Here is a 20,600-nt window from a genome sequence, read left to right on the forward strand (position 1 = left end):
AAATATTTGGGAAAGCAGTGATGTGTTGAAGCTGCCATAAAGATGCAGCTCTCTCAGTTTTCTTCCATTGCGTAAAGCCAGGTGGGGAATACCATGACTCAGGTTACAGTTCCCATTGTATACATTGCAAAATAATGGGAATACCAAAGAGTTGGTTTCAAGAATGTTTTTTGCTGTTAGCTTTGATGAGAATAAAAGAAAATTCAGGAGAAAGTTTAAATGTAATTTTAAGCTAAATGGCTCCCATATATGCCATAGGTTTTGGCATGCCTGCCATTAGAAACTACGTGCTGCTGTTTGTGAGTTCATCCTGATCTTTTGATAGTCTGTCCTTTGGCTAACACAGCACTGAGACACTAACAGATAACAACCCTCCTTGTCAGTGCTCACAGCATTCAGGTGGAATGGCACTTGTCTATGTAGAAGTATTGAAACCCCCTAGCGTATGTGCTGTAGCCAGCAAAGAAATGATGAGCTCCTCATGTGGAGGCAAATGTGGGCTGTGGTGTGGGGGACAAGTGACTTTCTTGTAAAAAAAGCGATGTTATCCTGGTGTCTCTACAGGTAGTGCAATACCTGCGTGCCCTTGCGTGTATGATTCAGCCCCCGTATGTTCCAGGTCAGAGCATTATGTCTGTGAATGGGTGACTCGTATCGTGTGTTGTCGTTGCTTATCTAAGATAAAGGAAGCAAATGTCGCTAAGAAAGTCAGTGCAGTTCAAACCTACCTGTAACACAACATATGGTCCCTTCCCTTCCCTTCACCCCCTCCCATACCCATTACTACGGGGAAAACCAAGCTCCAACTAAAATTACCACAATCATCAATTCTTGCAGCATAAAATGAAATTGTAACAGTTATGTGGAGAACACACTCGAGTGGTGGCGATACTACACCGGGTCCCCACATCCTTTAGGGATGAAAAGTTGCAGGAAACAATGCAATTTGCCATAAACTAATATGTTGCGTGTTAGTCTGGGTGTTAGGAAGACATGCAACCCCATGAGACAATCTTCAGCGCTTATGTTACATATCTACAGCCGAATTGGGATCAAAAGACATCAGCCTGTGGAAAAAAGATCAGCACTTGCGCCTGAGTTTGTGTCCGGCGATCCCTCAGGTGTGGTATAAAAAATACACTTCTTTAAAACAAAAAAAGTAACTCGAAAATAAATGTAACAATTTAAAATTAAATGATAAATTAAATCTATTATACAAATATAATGTGTAAAAACATAAATTTATGTGAAATAATAAAACAATATCAATATTTATAATTAATTTACAAAAGCATAGACCTATATCGGTCAATTTAAAATAAATCTTCTAAATGGAACAAAGACTAACTTTTTAAAACACTAATTCACATAAACCGTAAGAAATAATTAAAAAATAAAACAATAATATAAAAGAATTCAATATTTTTCAAATATATACTTTTTAAAGAAATACTGCCCATCTCAAATCTATCAAATGCTTAAGAAAATACATACATTGAGAGTCAGATTAACTATTCTAGCTCTAGTTCAATAAAAAATTACATTGGGGAGAGGGTTGTCCAATTTAGTATTGTAATTATAGTCTACACATGTTAGGGAACCTACATACTTTATGCAGATTTATACATACAATGGGGTAGGTCAGGCTTGCTATTGAACCCATTCTAAGAAACCTTGGGGAGAGTGCATACACATGGGGTGTCCAATTTAGTATTGTAACTCCATTATAAATCTAAAACTCATTACAAATTCTTAAAATTGGGGAAAAATATTCCCCTAATGTAAAAAAATTAAGAGAATTGTTAAATTCACTAAAATACATCTAATTTTAATTTTTTATTACTAATACATTAATGGTTTAAATAACTACCTACATTACCCAATATTCCATGCAGCACATTAAACAATAAAAACATTCCTATAAAAAAATATATAAACACATATTTTAAAATTGTCATATTTACAGATAATTAACTTCCAATTTAAAATGTTTAAAAATTAACACACAAATATGTATCTCAGTTGTAGATATTGAAAGAATTGTGATAGGTGTAGGTCATATGCTGAGCTCAATTGTTCAATGGAAAGCATGTTTCTTTGTGCCTACAGATTCCCTAGTTTGGAGATGTCCATTTTATCCCATTTGGGAAACCCTTGCAGGCGTGGTGTCTACGCAAGCCAGTTACCTTACCAGAATGATGCCTCCCTTGTAAGTTTCCTGTTCCACACCATCTGTGTCAGGCTCTGTGCCGACAGGGTTAACTGTGACAAAGATCACCCATGGAGTAATATTTGAGCGGTAGAGGCAGACCATTGGGCAGTATCTTGGAAACTGCCATCTCCAGCCTGATGGCCAGGTCTCCCCTGTCGCCGAACACCCAGTCATTTATGGTAACCATTTGTGCTGCCTAGTAGTAAAGTTGTATGTCCACTGCCCTCAGTCCCGCTTTAAATGCCGACTGAATACACTCGGTGTGCGGCACCCTTGGAGGGGAGCAGCCCCATATATAGTCATCTTGGATTGCAATCTATTAACCACTTAGGTAGTATCCTGTATTGGTAATTTTGAAAGATATACAACAATTGGGGAAGCATGATCAATTCGAATAGCGCACTGTGTCCCATGAGGAGGAGGGAACTCCACTGTGACATGGTTCCTGACTTTGTTCTCGAGAGGTGCTATATTTTAGTCCAAGCAGATCCCTGGGTAGTTTGATATCTGTATCTGCAAGTAAGAGAATGGGCCCTATTCCTGACCAATATCAAGGTATTGGCAAGGGGAGTAGTCAAGGGGATCAGTCTTGATTTGCCCCAATTGACCCGAGTCCCGACGCATCCCCATAAATTGGCAGCATATTTATTAATCAGTGGATCGGGCATCTGGCTTCTGCAAGAACATCAGGACATTGTCCGCAAAGAGGGATATGCAGTCTTCTGCACCATCTGCCCACTTCAGACCCCACAGTTGAGCATCCAATCTGACCCATTCCGCCAGTGACTTGGCCACCACGCCAAAAAAGTATAGAGACTGGGAAACCCTGTATGGTACCCCTCCGGATTCGAACCCTATGGGATAGTGTGCCATTAACTCTTACCCTCGCCCAGGGTTCACTATAAAGTAATCCGATGCATTTAGGAAGTATGTTACGAAGTTATATGTTCCAAGACAAAGTAGAGGAACTGCCATTTGACTGAGTCAAAGGTTTTCTCAAAGTCCAGTTGGGTTGGTATTGTCAGATCTGGGATCTCATTGGCACTTGCTTGTATATTGTGGAGTCTGCAGATGCTATGTCTTGGTCCCCACACTGCCATTAAGCCAATCTGGTCACAGATGATTAGGGAGCGTATCACTTTCCAAAAACCCACTGCAAGTGCCTTTGCTGGTATCTTGGCCCCGATGTTGATCGATTAGATTGGTCTGTATGAGGTACATTCTGTCAATGATTTATTGGGCTAAGGAAGCACCGCTGCTGTGGCATTGTGCAAGTCAGGAGAGAGGGTCCCAGTCTCAAAGGCCTCTTTGAACATCTCCACCATGTGGGGGGGAATACGTCAGAGGCAAATGTTTGAAAAATGTCATTGGGTATTGGTTACGACTGGATGCTTTACCACCGGGCATGTTCTGTGCCACTAAAAGGAGCTACTCTGCAGAAATGTACTCTGCCATGGCAGGTCCCAAGCTCCGCTGCAAAAGGGGGAGGGTTATGCATAGGTCAAGCTACACCGCCTTGTAAGAAACAAAAATTATAGCTACAGAAACATCAACCAAATGCTCAAAATACATCCCGTCCTTTGAGATATAGGAATCTTGTTCACAGAGAGGAGAATTATGATGCCTTGCCAGAGATCCCTGGAAGCCACAAAGCCAAAACCTGCTTTCACCCAAGACCATTACCATCCGGACATGGAACGTGAAGAGCATTTATGAGACTGGCAAGACAGCCCAAGTGGCAGCAGATGAAAGAATACAACCTTGCCCTGCTTGGCATATGCGAGACCAGATGGACACAGTCTGAACAGAAAAGACTGGCTCCAGGAGGAATGCTGCTGTATTCTGGACCAATGCTCCCTCTAATTTTTTTCCTCTGTGTGCGGCAGTGTAAGGTCTCTGTGATCTGCAGCCATGGCTATAAGACCGCACATTTGGGTGCTGCGACAGGGGTTCTGACACAGGGGTTCCTGCTTGATTGTGCAGATAACTGAGCTAGGTACAGGAACGCAGAAGGCCTGTGCGACAAGGCAGACCGGGCCAGACTGGGAACCCAATGCAACCTGGCAATTGTGTCAGACCGGCTCCCACACCCTGGGGAGAGGGTGGGTGTTCAAGAGTCAAGCACTAGTGCTCAACAAAACTGGTCCCCAGCACTGCTGCTTTTGTTACTGAGGGGCGATATTACAGCATCGCTGCAAAACTGCTCCCCAGGAACAAAACAGGCCCCCACTGCTCCAAACCTGACTCACACCCTTGCAGCCTCCCGGGCAAATGCCTGATGCCTTCTGTGGCCAGTCCGACCCTGGGGAAGGTATTTGTGTTGGTGACTGGCGTACACTAGTTGTGTCATGTTCGAAATGAGCAGGTGCAGTGCAGAGCATCTACAACCACGACAAAGCTACACTAATAATACAATTAGGAAACCGGGGCACAGTGCCTCATTTCACACCACCAGTGAACCTCTGCTTTCCCAACTAACTACACAGCAGTGTCTCAGGGACATCTAAGGATTTTGAGCTCCTTAGGCCAAATGTATTTTGGGGGTCCCTGTGCGGATCAGCTTTGAATTTATGATCCAGTTTCAGCTCTCTCGTGTATAGTTGATATGCAGGGATAATTATGTATTTTTCCAATATTGTAACACAGTAGAAGCTCACTGATACTACTGCTAATAATCACTGTGACATCCTCCCATTTCTCATATCTGTGATCCTGTTTGGATCTAAAAGAAACATTTTTAATGGATGTTGCTTGAAACAAAAACACACTTGTCATAAAATGTCTGTAATAGACTCTCGCACATTACACAGATTAAAAATAAATGAAAGGAAAATGCTATTTGCAGCAATCTGTTTAAGAATTATTCAAGGTCATCAGGGCAAGACACTGGTGAACAGAGCTGGTTCTACCAGGGGGGGATCACTTCACTCTTCAGAACTGAAAATCAATAATTCACTTATCAGCTCTGAAGATGGTTTCCTGGATACGCAGGGGGAGGAATGTAGATAGAAGTCCACCATGTGTGCTTTCAGAATCACTTTTAGGCTTGCTCAGGCCTTTAAGTGGGATGAAAAAACTGGAGGAGGAGGACGTCTCTCAAAGGAGCGTGGCTGATATAATTAAGGGTGTGGCTTAAAAACACGTAAATCTGTGCTCAGCATAGTGTGCTGCCCAACTGTTATTGTACTGCCTTTGTCATTGCATCCAGATACAACAAGTAACATTATACCTACAACAAGCCAGGACTATTGGCTTTGTCAACGGTTGTTAGTTGCATAAGATAAATAAGCAACAACTATGGCTTAAATATTTGATAGAAAATGCTTCCGTTCTGAAATCATCAGACTATGAAAGAACTATAAAAAAGTCTCTCTGAAGTTACACCAAAGGCTTTGAGCAGTTGCACTGCTGCAGAGTTGAGATTTTGTTTTTTACCCGCAGGGGTGAGGTAAAAAATAAAGAGCCAGATAGGGACCGATCCCAGCACCTGCTTTTAAAAACTCAGCAACGGCAGGACCCAGCCCACTTAAAGCCCAGGGCTTGCAGCATGCCTTTTGTTAATGGAGCGTGGCTGTGGGCAGATTGTATACATTATTAATGTATACATGTTAATTGCAGCTCCGTGCATGGGCATGACAAGCGATGCAATTAATATGAATACTTAAAAAAATGCACACAGTCTGTCCGCAGCCGCGCTCTATTAACAAAACCAGTCCAGAAGCACGACATATGCTTTCAGAATAACTAACATATATTAGTGATTGTGAAAGCACACATCATGCTATTAGGCTTGCTGCATGCCTTTTGTTAATAGAGCGCTGCAGATTGCATGCCTTTTTGAAAGTTTTCATGTTCATTGCAGAGCCCGACATGCTAATACAGGGGCTGCATCTGCAATGAAAACTTTAAAAAAGGCACACAATCTGCTACGCTCTATCAAGAAAAGGCATTCCACAAGCCTAAAAGCATGACGTGCGCTTTCACAGTCGCTAATATATATTGGTGATTGTGCAAGCGCGCGTCATGCTTTTAGTTCTTGCTGCATGCCTTTTCTTAATAGAGCGCAGCTGGGGGCAGGTTGTCTGCTTTTTCTTTTTTAAGTATTCATGTTGATTGCAGCGCCCATTATGCTTCTACAGGGCGCTGTGATTAACATGAATACTTGTCCCTTGGGGGATGTGCTGTGTGTGTGTGCGCTTTGAAGAAGACAATGCGCGCTAGGAGTGACATAGGTGTGCACGTGCACCTTACAGGGAACCGTGTTCTGGACATGAGTAAGAGAATGCCCAACAGATTCAAGGAGTATCACTGATGCGAACGCCAGCAGGCAACAGAGCATTGATTGGATGGGAAGCCCACAGTGCCAGAATCATCACAGCGACCTTCTGCGAAAAGAAAGAGGATCAACATGAATGTTATCCTGTGCTATGCACCTACAAATGACAGCAAAGAAGAGGAAAAATAACAATTTTACAACAAACACCAGTCCATCCTTGACAAATGGCTTTATAGAGACATCACCATACTGATGGGGGAATCTCCATGCCAAGATTGTAAGCACTGGTCAGGAATAATCCATGGGCAACCTTGGTTTTGGTGACATGAACGAGAACTGGCCTACAAAGCCCTCCATAACTCCGGACCCCAATACCTCAACAAACTAATCTCCTTTCACGCCCCAAGAGAAACCTCCGCTCTGCTGACCTAGCCCTCACCACAGTCCCTTGCATCCACAGGGCAGAGAGGTTGGCAGATCCTTCTCCTACCTCGCAGCAAAGACCTGGAACGAACTCCCCTCCAGAGCTGCGCGCAGGACCAGCGCTTGAGACCCTCACAGGTGAGTAATGTGCATTAAAACCCCTGATTGATTGATTTGAAGAGGTTGAGGCCTTCACCTAGCTGGGCAGTGGCATAGACCAGCAGGGCGGCAAAGACACTAACGTCAAGGCAAAAATGGGTAATGCAAGGACTGCCTCCATTCAGCTAAAGACGATTTGGAGCTCCAAGGACCTAACCCTGCAAACAAGATCAGATTTTTAAAAAAACAAACGTAAAATCGGTCCTCCTGTATGGAGCAGAAACTTGGAGGGCAACAGTGACCACCACCAACAACGTCCAGACCTTCATTAACACCTGCCTGAGGGAAATCCTCCAAATTCGCTGGCCAAACACCATCAGCAACAAGGACCTATGGTAGTAGACTTTCCTACTCTCTGCTTATGAAGAAATCATGAAAAGAGACAGGCTGGATAGGTCACACCCTTCGCAAGCCCAGATCAAACCCCACCAGTCAAGCCCTGACCTGGAACCCTAAAGGGAAAGGGAAAAGAGGAAGGCCAAACAACACCTGGCAACGAGGCCTCAAGGGTGACTGCAAGGAGATGGGTTACATTTGGATTCATGTCGAAAGAAAAGCCCAGTAAAGAGGTGGCTGGAATGTCCTAGCCTATACCTTAGAAGTCTGAAGTACATGGAACGACTAGTGCAAAAGGATCTGCCACCTCTGGTGTCTTGAAATCTTGCTTTCTTAATCTCCCCACGTCGCCCATCTGCACATAAGGCCTATGACAAGATGAAGAGTGATATCAGGCTTAAATGCAACAATCAATGATTCATTGTACTCCAACGCTACTTGTTGGGCACTCAAAATAATGGCAGGAACAATTATTTATGGAGATGCAGGACAATGGTTCTCCAGTGATCTAATGACAAGGGACTCTGGGAAGCCTAGTTGGAATTAATTTTATATTAAAAATGCATACCTCGTTGAATCGGGAATGGTTGCAACAGGAATCCAAAGCAAACACAAGTAGATGCTGGACAGAGCACTGACACTTTTCACACACTCACCCCCAGTCACAGATCTGGGTTGAATCCATCATCGTTCTTTAGCTCACTTTCTTCACCCCAGTTAAGACCCAGGAATATGCAAATCGGTCTTGACCATGTGCCTCATGGGAATATTTGAGCCCGAAGTGCCAAGCCATGTCTTCCCTGGACCAGATACAAGCATCCTCGGACCGGTCTCAGAGTAAAACCCATCATCAGCCAGGCTAGCTTGAATCCAGTGGCAAAGTGAGCAAGGGACTCACGTCAGGGCATACCCTACCAACTTAGGGCGAACAAAGCAAACACAAGGAGATGATGGCTGGAGCACTAAAACATTTTTCATACACTCACCCCCAGTCACAGATCTGGGTTGAATCCATCATTGTTCTTTAGCTCACTTCGCCACCCCAGTGCAGACCCAGCTATATGCAAATTAGTCTTGACCCTGTGCCATATGGGAACAGGTATCCCTCACATTTAACTTTGGGCTGTTGTATCTCAATACAGCCATTTGACCTTAAAAAATTAAATTGTGACCCAGTCCTGCCCTCATTTATCCTAAAGAGGTAGCCCATTTAGTGCGGTGAAAGGCCTTCTCCACAGCCAGTGCATCATCTGAACTGTCCCAGGTAAGCCATAGGGGTTGTGCCAAGGTCCTGTTCCTTAACTGGTTCCTGGAGGAGTAGCTGGGGACAAAGCCAACCTGAGCGTAGTGAACTAGAGAAGGGATGAACCCTCTTTAGCCTTGTGGCTGGATCAGAGGTCTCCAACCAGCAGCTCGTGAGCTACCTCTGAGTAGTGCAGCCCAGCTTATTAAATTAGAAAGCTTTTGCTTGGTTAAATAATTAAATATACATATAAGAAATTATACAAGACTAATAATATTGGTAGCAATCAATGTGTTTCATTGAACATAGTACCTCTCATTACAGAAAAGGTTGGAGACCCCTGGGCTGGATTTTTCGCCAGAATTGTAGCAACTATATTAATTAAAGAGATAGGATGGAAGTTGCTACAATCCAGAGGTTTGTTAAGCTCCCTTAGAATAAGCAATAAAAGAGCCTTGTTAGAGTAGATATTTGATCCACAGAGCAAGGAGACTGCCTCCTTAAGAGTTACAAACAACATGGGGGCCAGTATGCAGTTATGGCTGCAGTTGGTAGGTGGAGCCTGGTGGTGTCAGCTGAAGCAGTAAGCGGCATCCCCTTTCATTACTGTGTTTCATATTTATTTAAGGGAATCGTTTTTAAAGGATACTTACTTTTTATCTAGCTTAACGCTGCTGACACTTACTTTTTATTCATTCCTTGCTGCTCTTAGCTTGTTGCACAGGTCTGCTCCCCCGGTCCGCCGCGGCTTTGCCGTTTGTGCGGAGGGTAGCAGTCCCTCCCCTTTTCCGAATTACTTCCGGTGGGCGCTTGCAGGTCGCACTCTGCCAGCAATAACAACACATGCTGATCAGGACGTGCAGCGAACACGCGCAGCAAGCACAGCGCTGGCGCGCCACTGGCGCACCTAAGGCAATCCCGTCTGTGCCAAGATTGCGCCGAGGGCCAGTGATGCTGCTTATTTTGCCCCAGAAAAGGAAATCAGGATTACTTGGTCAGGAAAAGCTCTTCACTCACTTAATTCACAGGATCACTCCTGCCTACTGTTTGATCCCAGTCAGGATCCCCCCAGTTTTAAATGGAATAACTGTTGATTTCAGGTATCCGGCTATGAGCCGCTGAGTAATGTCAAATATACTCTCCCCAAAAAACACTCAGTCTCTGTCCTCTTTCGAATTTCTCTTGGCTCTGATTAATGCACGATCTCTTGTCAAACATGCCCACGAGGCTGCGGAATTTATCGAGAGTCAACAAATAGATGTCCTGTTTGTCACAGAAACGTGGGCAACTAAACACTCCCACCCCGATTTCCTAACTGCAACCCCTGCAGGGTACTCCATGATAAAGGCTGATAAAAAAGGTGGAGGCTTAGGAATAATTTATAGAAGTAATTTCCTCTTTTCTTACTGATGTGACACAATCAGTTGCCCTGGATAACTTCAACTCCCCGTCTTTTACACTCCCATGCGGTGTCCCACAGGGTTCCTCCTTGACTCCCACACTTTTTAATGTACATGTCTGTGAGCTGACACTATTAATTAGATCATGTGGGATGGAATAACATCCTATGCAGATGATACACAAATTGTTGTATCCATCAGTAAAAATACCCAACCCCCAGTACAAAGATTTAGGGAGTGTATGACAGCTGTCAGCTCATGGATGAGCGCGCACTATCTTAAGCTGAATTCCGGGAAAACTGAGGTTATTTTGTTCGGTAACTTCTCGCCTTCCTGGTCTCAGATCTGGTGGCCAGATGATCTGGGAACAGCACCAATCCCAGTCCCCAAAGCAAAAAATGTAGGTGTGATGACAGACCAAAAACTGGACCTTAAAGCCCAAGTCAAGACAGTTACAACATCCAGTTTCTTCATCCTTAAAGCAAGAAAATCCTGCCTATGATTCCAACAGAAAGCAAGAAAACTGTGGTTACATCCTTAATCCTGTCCAAACTCGATTACTGTAATGGACTATATCTTGGTATAAAAGCAAGTAAGAAGGCTCCAGATGATCCAAAATGCGGCTGCAAGAATCCTTCTGGGGATTCCCAAATTTCAGTCCGTGGGCAAACACCTCCAGAGTTTGCACTGGCTGCCAATTCAGAGTCGTATCAAATTCAAATCCCTGTGCATTACATACAAGGCACTTCACGGGACCGGTCCTCAGTTCCTGAGGCGGTCTCTACATTGGTACTCGCCAAACAGATCTCAAGGGGCAAAGTTGATCCGCACTCAAAAGTCTTTTAAATCAAACTGGGGGGCAGAAGCTTTGCGGTAGGAGCTACAAGGCTCTGGAATTCCCTCCCTCTTACCATCAGAAATCTTCCCTCATTAACATTGTTCAGGAAGGCCATTAAGACCTGGCTGTTCCTCGAATAGTGATCCGGCTTGCCCTTCTGGTTCTGTTAGTGCCTAGACACCGTCTGGTATTTGCACACTGTATAATTTTTTAACATAATTTTGAATGTAAAATGGAGCCCTCGCCTAGCTTAGACTGTGAATCTCTCCCCCTTTAGTTTGAAACTAACAAACAACTACGCTTACAAAGGCTTGCTTAACTATCGTCCACCAGGCCCAAAAAGTGATTTTCTACACTCTATTTCTGCTTTGGTCAAAGGAGGGGCTTGCAACAGCAACTTTACAGTACTCGGGGATTTTAAGTTTCACTTAGACTCCTCTGAGGATAAAGATACCGAAGCTTTTTTTAACATAATGAAGGCGTTCAATCTTTCCCACCGCCTACATCAACCCACACATAGTACCGGTCACACATTGGATGCCATTTTTTTCAATAATCATTCATTTCAGTGAAGGAGTTTCTTCCATTCACATTGTCTGACCATAAAGCCATCACTTTCAATTTGACTGTTTCCCCTCCCTGCTCAAAGTAGGAAAATAGATCATAATCCTACATTGCACAATCTTTCGTCCAAAACCAACTTTGATATTCTGCAACAGCACCTCCCTCAGGAGTATCACACCCAACAAGTCGACCCAACTCAGGCCACAGAGAATTACACACTCTGGTTAAACTCTGCCATTTCTAAAGCTGTGCCCAAACGTTGTAGGGGCCCTCATAAAATTAAACAATCTGCACCCTGATTCACTGAAACTCTCTGACTCAAAAAACAAAACTGTAGAAGATTTTAAAGAAAATGTAGAGCAAATTATAAATCCTCTGATAAAGTAATCTACAAACAGGCTCTGGCTAATTATAAGGCTACCATCATTAGGGAAAAATCTGTTTATGTTGCACAACAAATAGAAATATCCTAGAATTCTACCAGAGAACTCTTCCAAGTTATAAACAAACCTACCACACCCCTGAGAATAGAAGTAACAACAATATTCTTTTGTGAGAAAAGAGCTTCCTATTTTTTTGACAAATTTATACAAATCTACAATCAGTTTACCTGTTCTAAAATCTCCGATCTCAGCAATATCTCCATTATAGCACAAGCTTCACTCCTGACTCTATACTCGGACAATTTCTTATGTCACTGATACAGAAGTCCTTAACTTACTCAAGTCCACTAAATCTGGATCACTGCATGATGTCTGTCCGCCTTCAATACTAAAAAAGATTCCAATCCCAATCGTCTCAAATCTTACCAACATCTTCAATGGTATGTTCAGTTCTGGGACCTTTCCCAAATTATGGAAAAGGGCTTCCATCCTGCTGCTTCTCAAGAAACCTAATCTAGACCTCGATAATCCAGCAAACTATCGCCCTATCTCCAGGTTGCTCTCCAGCAAAGATAGTGGAGAGACTTCTCAATTTGCAACTGACTCAGTTCATTCAGGACAATCAGTTATTGGACCCCGCTCAATTCTGTTTTAGAGCCGTAAATAGCACAGAAGCGGCCTTTATAAAAAAACTACTGATTAAGTTAAAATCATTCTTGATAAAGTAAGTTCTACAGCTCTTGTCCTCCTCGACCTATTGGCGGCATTCGACACAGTCAATCATGCTACTCTTGTTGATCACCTTAAAAAACTGGGCATCACCTTCAAAACTCTCGACTTCAGTCTTTTTGTAACTGACAGGGACCAGTCGGTTATGATGGAGAATTTTACATCCAAGTCCTTCTCCCTTCTTTGCGCGGTCCCTCAGGAATGTTCCCTGAGTCTCCTACTTTTTAATAACTATAAGATCTAACTTTTCTCCCTGATCAGATCCTTTGGGTTCTCCCCCACTTCATATGCAGACAACACACAGATTGTCATGTCGGCCTCCAATAATGTGGAGGCTACCATCTCCCAATTTCACATCTGTATGAGAGCAGCCTGCAACTGGATGGGTAAGCATTGCCTTAAACTTAACTCGGAAAAAAACGAGGTCATCCTGTTTGGCAGCAAACCTCATTTTTGGAATCCAGCTTGCTGGCCTAAGGAGTCAGGAACTCTCCCCATCCCAGTTCAAAAAGCGAGAAATCTGGGTGTGTAACCATTGATGACAAACTTAACTTTAACAAGCATATCAGTTCCGTCATCTCCTCCAGCTTCAATATGTTGAGAATTATTAAGAAGATTCTCCCTACCATCCCTTTGACCTCCAGAAAAACAGTAATTTCTTTACTAGTTCTTTTGAAATTGGACTACTGTAACAGACTGTATGTCAAGCTCCAGAAGCAGTACAAAAGGAAATTACAGAGCATTCAAGACGCAGCAGCAAGACTTATTATTATTATTATTTTTTTTTTTTTTGAAACCGTTTATTACAAAGTTCAAAAAATATACAAAGATGGGCCTACAACCTTCAGGCCGGCCGCTAGCGAACAAGAGGAGCATATGATACACACAGTAGAACGCATGCTGCGGCAAATGGAAACGTACAGGAGTTAGCAGCGTTGATGGCCACACCATCCGGACCCCACATAACGGTTTCTTTTTAACATAAATAACAACAAAAAATCAAACCACAAGGCAACCCACAATCGAAAACAGCAGCACGTGCTCCCCTAGAAGGGGGACCCTACCAATCCATAGGAGTATCAAGGGGGGGAGAAGGTCAGGACAGGGACTGGGTGGACTCAGTGCCCGGTACCGGAGAGCTAAACCGGCTAAGGGGACGGGGCAGGCGATGGATCGGGCAATAACGGCGGGGCACAGATTCCCCCGCGGTAGGCGTTCCAGGGGCCCCATACTTTCACCCATGTCCCAGGCTTACCTCTCGCTACATACACCACCTTTTCCCGAAACATGCACCAGTCCATATTTTCCTTCCAGGCCGAAACAGTCGGGGACCTCTGGGAACCCCACAGTTGAGCAATATCGCGCTTGGCCACCATATATCTCAGAGTCACCCACCACGTCTGTGGCGCCGAGTAGTCGGTTGGTTCCCACACGTTCAACAGGCATCTCCTCGCTTCGGGCAGTAGCGACACACGCGTAACCACCCGCAGGACCTCATGCACACCACGCCAGAATCGCTCCACCTCTGGGCATTCCCACAAAATATGAAGAAAGGTCCCCAAAGAACCACACCCACGCTTACACAACCCGTCCACAGCATAGCCCATACGCAATAGCCTTGGCCCCGTTATGTAGACCCTATGGAGTATCTTGAGCTGGACGAAGCGAAGGCGGGCCGGTATGGCCACCTCTTTCGGGGAGGCCACCGCAGAGACCCAGTCCTCGTCCTCCAGCTCCAATCCATCGGCAACCCAAGCCTCACGAAGAGTAGTCAGCAATCCCGAGCGGTCATTAATCCGTTTTTTATAGATTAATGAGATCGTGCTTTCCGGTACATGTCCATCCAGCACTCTATCCTCCAGAGGGGAGTACTCCGGGATGGAGGCGACGTCCGGGAAGGCGGAGCATAGTGCATGACGGATCTGCATATACCGAAAGTACTCCCTGTCCTGCAACTGAAATTCCGTCTGCAGCATCTCGAACGTTTTGAATCCCCCCCTCGTCCAGAGATCCCCCACCCTGCTGATGCCTATCATGTCCCACTTCTCGAAGCCCTTCGAGGTCCACAGGGAGCCCAACTGCTCAGATGCGTATAGTGGTGACGCCCGGGTCAAACGATCCTTCCACCCCATCGCTACATTAGCCGCGTGCCACACTCGTACCATGACACGCGTGGGGCCCGTCAGACGTGGTTCGAGCGAGCTGGAGTAGAGCGCTCGATTATAGTCACCACCCGGCAGTAGCATCTTATCCATTTCAAAGGCCGGGTTTAGGGCGGGCCCGTATAGGCCGTGATTAATCGCAGCCAGCTGGGAGGCCCAATAATACCGTTTAATATCCGGGAGGGCAATCCCCCCGTCATACCACGGGAGCGTCAGCTTCGCCAGGGCGATACGCGGTCTCCCGTCCCAGAACAGGCGGCGTTGCAAACTCTCCACCTCGCGGAAGTAGCGCGCCGGGACGAGGTCCATTGTATTCTGCAGAGCGTACAGGAAACGCGGCAGCGACATCATCTTAAACAATGCCGCCCGGCCGAGCGGCGAGAGCGGCAAACGCCGCCAACGCGCGACATCCTCCTTCAGGCGCTGGAGGGGGGGAAGCAAGTTCCGATCATACCGGGCCTCCGCGTCCAGGGTAATGAAGACACCCAGGTACCTAAATCCCTGCGGGGCGATCTAGATAGGACAGCCCCGCGGAAGGATAGGAGCCTCCCCAGAGAGAACATACACGCACTATTTAGCCCAGTTGATGACAAGGCCGGAGTTACGACCAAATGAATGCAATACATCAACCAGTACTATCAGTGATTTACGTGGGGAAGCCAGGTACAGGAGAATATCGTCAGCGTATAGAGATACGCGGTCCTCATACTCGGGGGTCCAGCGGAGACCACGAATAGAAGGTTCCCACCGCAGCCACTCCGCCAGGGGCTCCAGGGCAAGCGCAAAAAGGAGCGGCGATAACGGGCAGCCCTGCCGCGTGCCCCTGCCCAACTCAAACGGAGCCGACACTCTACCGTTCACAACCACCTGCGCCAGCGTACAACAATTTAACCCAGCTGATAAACCCTGGGCCAAACCCAAATTTCGCGAGCGTCGCCCAAATATATGGCCATTCAAGTGTGTCAAACGCCATAGTGGCGTCCAAGGACGCCAAGATGGCCGGCTCCCGTATGAACGGGACACGTGCGAGCACCCCATGCAAACGCCGCAGGTTAAGCGCTGTGTTGCGATGGGGAATAAAGCCGGACTGGTCCTGGTGGACCAAGTCACACACTACGCCGACCAGCCGATTGGCCAACACCTTGGCGAGAATTTTGGGCTCCGCATTCAATAACGAAATGGGTCGATCGGATGTGACCCGGTCCCGTGGCCTCCCCTCCTTGTGGACAACCACGATGGTAGCCAGACGCTGGTCTAGCGGGAGGGAACCCACCGAGTGGGCCGCAAGGAACATAGCACGGAGATGCGGCGCCAGCGTATCCGGTCGCAGTTTATACAACTCGATGGGAAGACCATTAGGACCCATGGCCTTGCCGGAAGCGACCGAGCGTATGGCGAGGGCAATTTCTTCGGAGGTTGGAGCGGCGTCCAACGACACTCTGTCCTCCTCCGAAAGGGAAGGCAGCGCGATATCTCTGAGCAGGTCATGGGAATCCTCTTCAGAGCGGGAAGACACCGGGGAATACACCCCACGGAAATAGTCCGCGAAGCAGGAGACAATTTCCTCCGGTTCAGTGACACCCACACCATTCGTTTTCTCAATCAACGGGACAACTCGACTCGCTCTCTCTTTTTTGTCCAGCCACGCAATCAATTTACCAGCCTTGTCACCCACATCATACAGTCTCCCCTGTTGCTCTCTACTGAGGCCCCTGGCCGCCTCCGTGACGAGGGCCTTATAGGCCGCTTGCTTGAGTTGGAGAACATGTAATTTGTCATCCGTCACCCCACATTCTAGATCACCCTCCAACTCGGTTATCTCAGCTTCAGCACGGGTCACCTCCTCCCGCTCGCGCCTCCGGGAGTGGGAAATAAGGGACAGGGCCTCTCCTCGGAGTACTGTCTTGAACGTCTCCCACAGTGAGACCGCCGATGACACAGACCCCACATTCTCGTCAAAATAGCGCTTAAGGGATTTAATCAGCTCTGCGCGAATGGTGGGGTCACGCAGGTACCAGGGATGGATCGGGACCACCCTACCCTCTCCCCTCGGCAAAATATCAAAGTGCAACAAGAGCGGGGAGTGGTCCGAAATACCCAGTGCTAAATGGCACACCTCTCCCACCCTCCCCACATAAGCTGCTGGGACCAGGACATAATCTAGCCGTGAGAGACTACCATGAGCCCCTGAATGGAAGGTGTACTGTAGCTGCGTGGGATTTTTTAAACGCCAACAATCCACAAGCCCCAGGGTATCCAAGAGGCCAGATAACCACGCTTGGGCCCGGGGGAGATCCCTAGGGGGGTGACGATCCACAGTTCCGGAAACCACAGCATTAAAATCCCCCCCCCACCACTAGAATCCCCTCCGGAAGGCCAAGGAGGAGGCGCCCCAGGTCCGCAAAGGTGGTCGTCTGCAGCCCCGGCGGGACATATACTGACACAAAAACGACCACTCTGCCCTCCATTCTGCCCACCAGAACCGTGTAACGTCCCCTATCGTCATGGCGCACCTCATCTATCTCCAACGGGAGCGAGTTTTTAACCATAATGCCCACACCCCTTGAACCCGACGTGAAGCCCGAATGGGCCACAAGGCGGTAGCCCCGTCGATTCATAGCGCAAAAGGAGTTGCCAATGAGGTGCGTCTCCTGTAGAAAAACTATATCGGGCGAAATTCGCTTCAAGAACTGCAGGACCACACCTCGTTTTATCCTGTCCCCCAGTCCATTAACATTCCAGGACAACAAACTCAGTCCCCTACCCCCCATCGTAAACAGAAGTCATCACTCGTCCCCCAGAGAGCACTGTAGAGATAACACAATGATACGTTTGCCTTGTGGTGTAAACGAACAACACCCCACCCCAACCCACCAACTCCAACAAAACTCCCCCCTCCCTGCACCCCTGCATGAGCCCGGACAGCCCCCCCAACTTGCAGTGTGCCTGTCGCCCCTATAGAATGAAACTAGCTAGACCCCCTAGAGGAGGAAAGAGTACCCCTTCTAGACCCCACACAACCTCCATGGGAGGGGAATGTATAAAGACAGACGCTTGATCGAAAGTAGCATCGTATTCGTCCAGAGTGAGGCCCAATATTGACCCCTCAGTCCCGATCCAGTGGGCCGTCTCCGACCGCCGCCCCCCCCCCCGCCATCTCGATCACGATCCCCAGACAGAGTGTCCAGCCAGTCCCCGGCCGCTTCGGGACAATCAAAAAAGTGCGTGCGACCATCCACCTCCACTCGCAGCTTGGCCGGGAAGAGCATGGCGTATTTTAAGTTCAGGTCCCGAAGTCGGCGTTTGACGCCCAGGAAGCTCAGTCTCTGCTTCTGGACCGCTTGGGTGAAATCAGGGTAAAAGTTCACCTCCATATTTTCCAGCTTAACCGGCCCATGTAGTCTGGAGGCTTGCAGGATCGCGTCTCTGTCCCGAAAGTTAAAAATCCGGGCAATGAGAGGTCGCGGAGGGGCTCCGACCTTCGGCCTTCCCCCGGGAACTCTGTGGGCCCTCTCCACGGCAAAAAATTTACTCAGTCCCCGAGGCTGGAGATGGGTAGCGATCAGGTCCTCCACAAATAGACCCGCCGCCGTTTCCTCCCGTCCCTCGGGTACTCCGATGATGCGGATGTTATTCCTCCGGGCCCGACTCTCGGAATCCTCAAGGCGCCGATCCTTAAGTGCACTCGCCTGACTAAGCCGGCGCACCTCCATTTGTAGTGCCGCCACCTCAGTCGTAAGGCCCGATGCGGTTTGGGCCAAAGAATCAACTCGGTCGTTGGTCTTGGAAAGATCGGCCCTCACCAGGCCAACATCCACAAGGACCGCGTCGATCTTCTGTGCCAGGGTGTCGAACCGCTGGCCCACCGAGGCCTTCATCTCGGAAATGGCGCCCATGACGTCGTGGAGAGTCAGATCCGTGGGCAAATCCGGGGCATCAGAAGGGCCCTCAGGGGACTTGTGCGGTCCGCCCGGAGATCCCCTCTGGAGGGTATAGTGGTCCATGCTGTTGGCCTGATGGACGGTGCCACGCCGGGTCGACTTGGTCTTTGACCGATCTCCATCTTGTTTCGTGGCCATCGCCGCTGGTCCCACAATCGCACCAGCAACGCCGTAGAGGGCAGGCAATCAGGGCCACGAGCTCCGGGGGGGGCCAACCCAGATCGGCGGGGTGGGTCACAGCCGGCAGGCAGGCAGGGTCCCCCAGCGAGGCCACACCAACACAAAAAGCTCCACGATCTCACTTGCAGAGACGGTGCGAAAGCGAAAGTGCGGGGTACGCGACTCGCCAGGCCCGGCCCGCCGTTGTTGTTCACTTTGCCACTGGGTCACCCCCCAACGCAAATCCGGGGTCCGGCGAGAAGAAGGCCGCAAACTTCAATCGGTGCTCACTCCGGCACCCGAGGTCCGATTTGAGAACGGAAAACGGGTACCACCTCAGCTCAGGCTCACCAACACAGTCCCCTCAACCGAGGCAGGATGAATTCAGGATAGACGTAGGAGGTTGCGGAGGTCCTCGGGAGCCTCGCACCTACGCGGCCATCTTGGTTGCGCGCTAGGCTCCTCCTCCCGCAAGACTTATTCTTGATATGCCCAAATTTCATCCTGCCTCAGATTTTATCAAGAAGCTCCATTGGATCTCAGTAGATAACCGTATCAAATGTAAAGCACTGTGCATTGCCTATAAGGCCTTACATGATTCTGGCCCAGCTACCTTAGACATTCCTTCTGCTGGTATATAGTTTATATACGATGATGTGTCATGTGTGTTGTACAGTAACATAAAGCACCTGTCTCTAGGACACACATCAAGTAAGCTTGATCTGACCTCCTATGATCAAAGAAACTTGATTGAAGTAGGAGGGGCTGTAATCGATTGTTTGGATCTCTATTCAAAGGACAGATGTCCCAAGGCTCTGTCATTGTTTCAAAAGCCAATAAAGGATCTGGGGATTGGGCAGCCTGCTGCAAAAGGACCATGCCCATGCAAAACATCTCATCTCTAAGCAAAGCGACATTCCATGATAGGTATCCAAGTGGGATAACACAAGTACAGGCTCCTGTGATTGAGGGAACTATAAGCCCCCCACCACCAACATAGGGAACCTGAGATCCTATAAAGGATTAGTAGTGTTGCACTGCAGTTGAATTAACGTCCTGCAGTATAACAGTTTCACTGTGTGTGAGAAAGAATAGCATGAAAAGCAACAAGATGGATTCCAACTGTTAACATGAAACAAGTCTATGCCAGACAAGCTATATACATCAAAGATTCCCTGGGGGATCAGAGCCTAGACGTAGGTATGTTGCTGGCACAGGATGAGGGTCAGTGACATACCTCAAAACAAGTTAAGGTCAGTGATGCGGAGCTGAAGGACTATAACTGTTTTCAAGCAGTTATTTTCAATAACTATCTGGTCTTTTCCCAATCCTTCTGCATTGAATCAGCAGTCTTGTGGAGGCTTTCTCTATGTGAGTACCTGCAGCCGGACTTCGATTACGTCTACCTGTACCAGAAGGATGCATGTAGGTTTCAGCCATGTGGTGGTGTCATAGGACATCCAGGAACCCTTCAAGATTATCAAGTTTACCGTCTTCGTTGTTCTTTGGTCAGTTGGGACTTTCATCATGGCTGGTTCAAAGAAGCTTTATTTGATATCCCAGCATTTGAGAGGAGGGTGCAGAGCAAGAAAGCGTCTTTGTGTTGCACTGGTGTCCACTGGAGAAAAACAGTTGAGAGTTTTGTGCAGCCAGCAATCAGAAAGACCAGATACCAAAAAGCCATGCGGCCTTTCATCCTCCCATTCAGGGATACCATAGAGTCTGACTTTAGACCTACGAACCATGACATATGCATTCAAAATATTATAAAATCA

General features: G+C 47.4%; 1 protein-coding gene across 1 annotated transcript in view; it reads left to right on the forward strand.

The window, feature by feature from the left end:
* PMPCB (peptidase, mitochondrial processing subunit beta) overlaps window positions 1–20,600 on the forward strand; it is a 266,044-nt gene that overhangs the window by 166,608 nt on the left and 78,836 nt on the right. The window lies entirely within an intron of this gene.

This window comes from Triturus cristatus, chromosome 4_1, assembly GCF_964204655.1.
Source record: "Triturus cristatus chromosome 4_1, aTriCri1.1, whole genome shotgun sequence".
Taxonomy (NCBI): domain Eukaryota; kingdom Metazoa; phylum Chordata; class Amphibia; order Caudata; family Salamandridae; genus Triturus; species Triturus cristatus.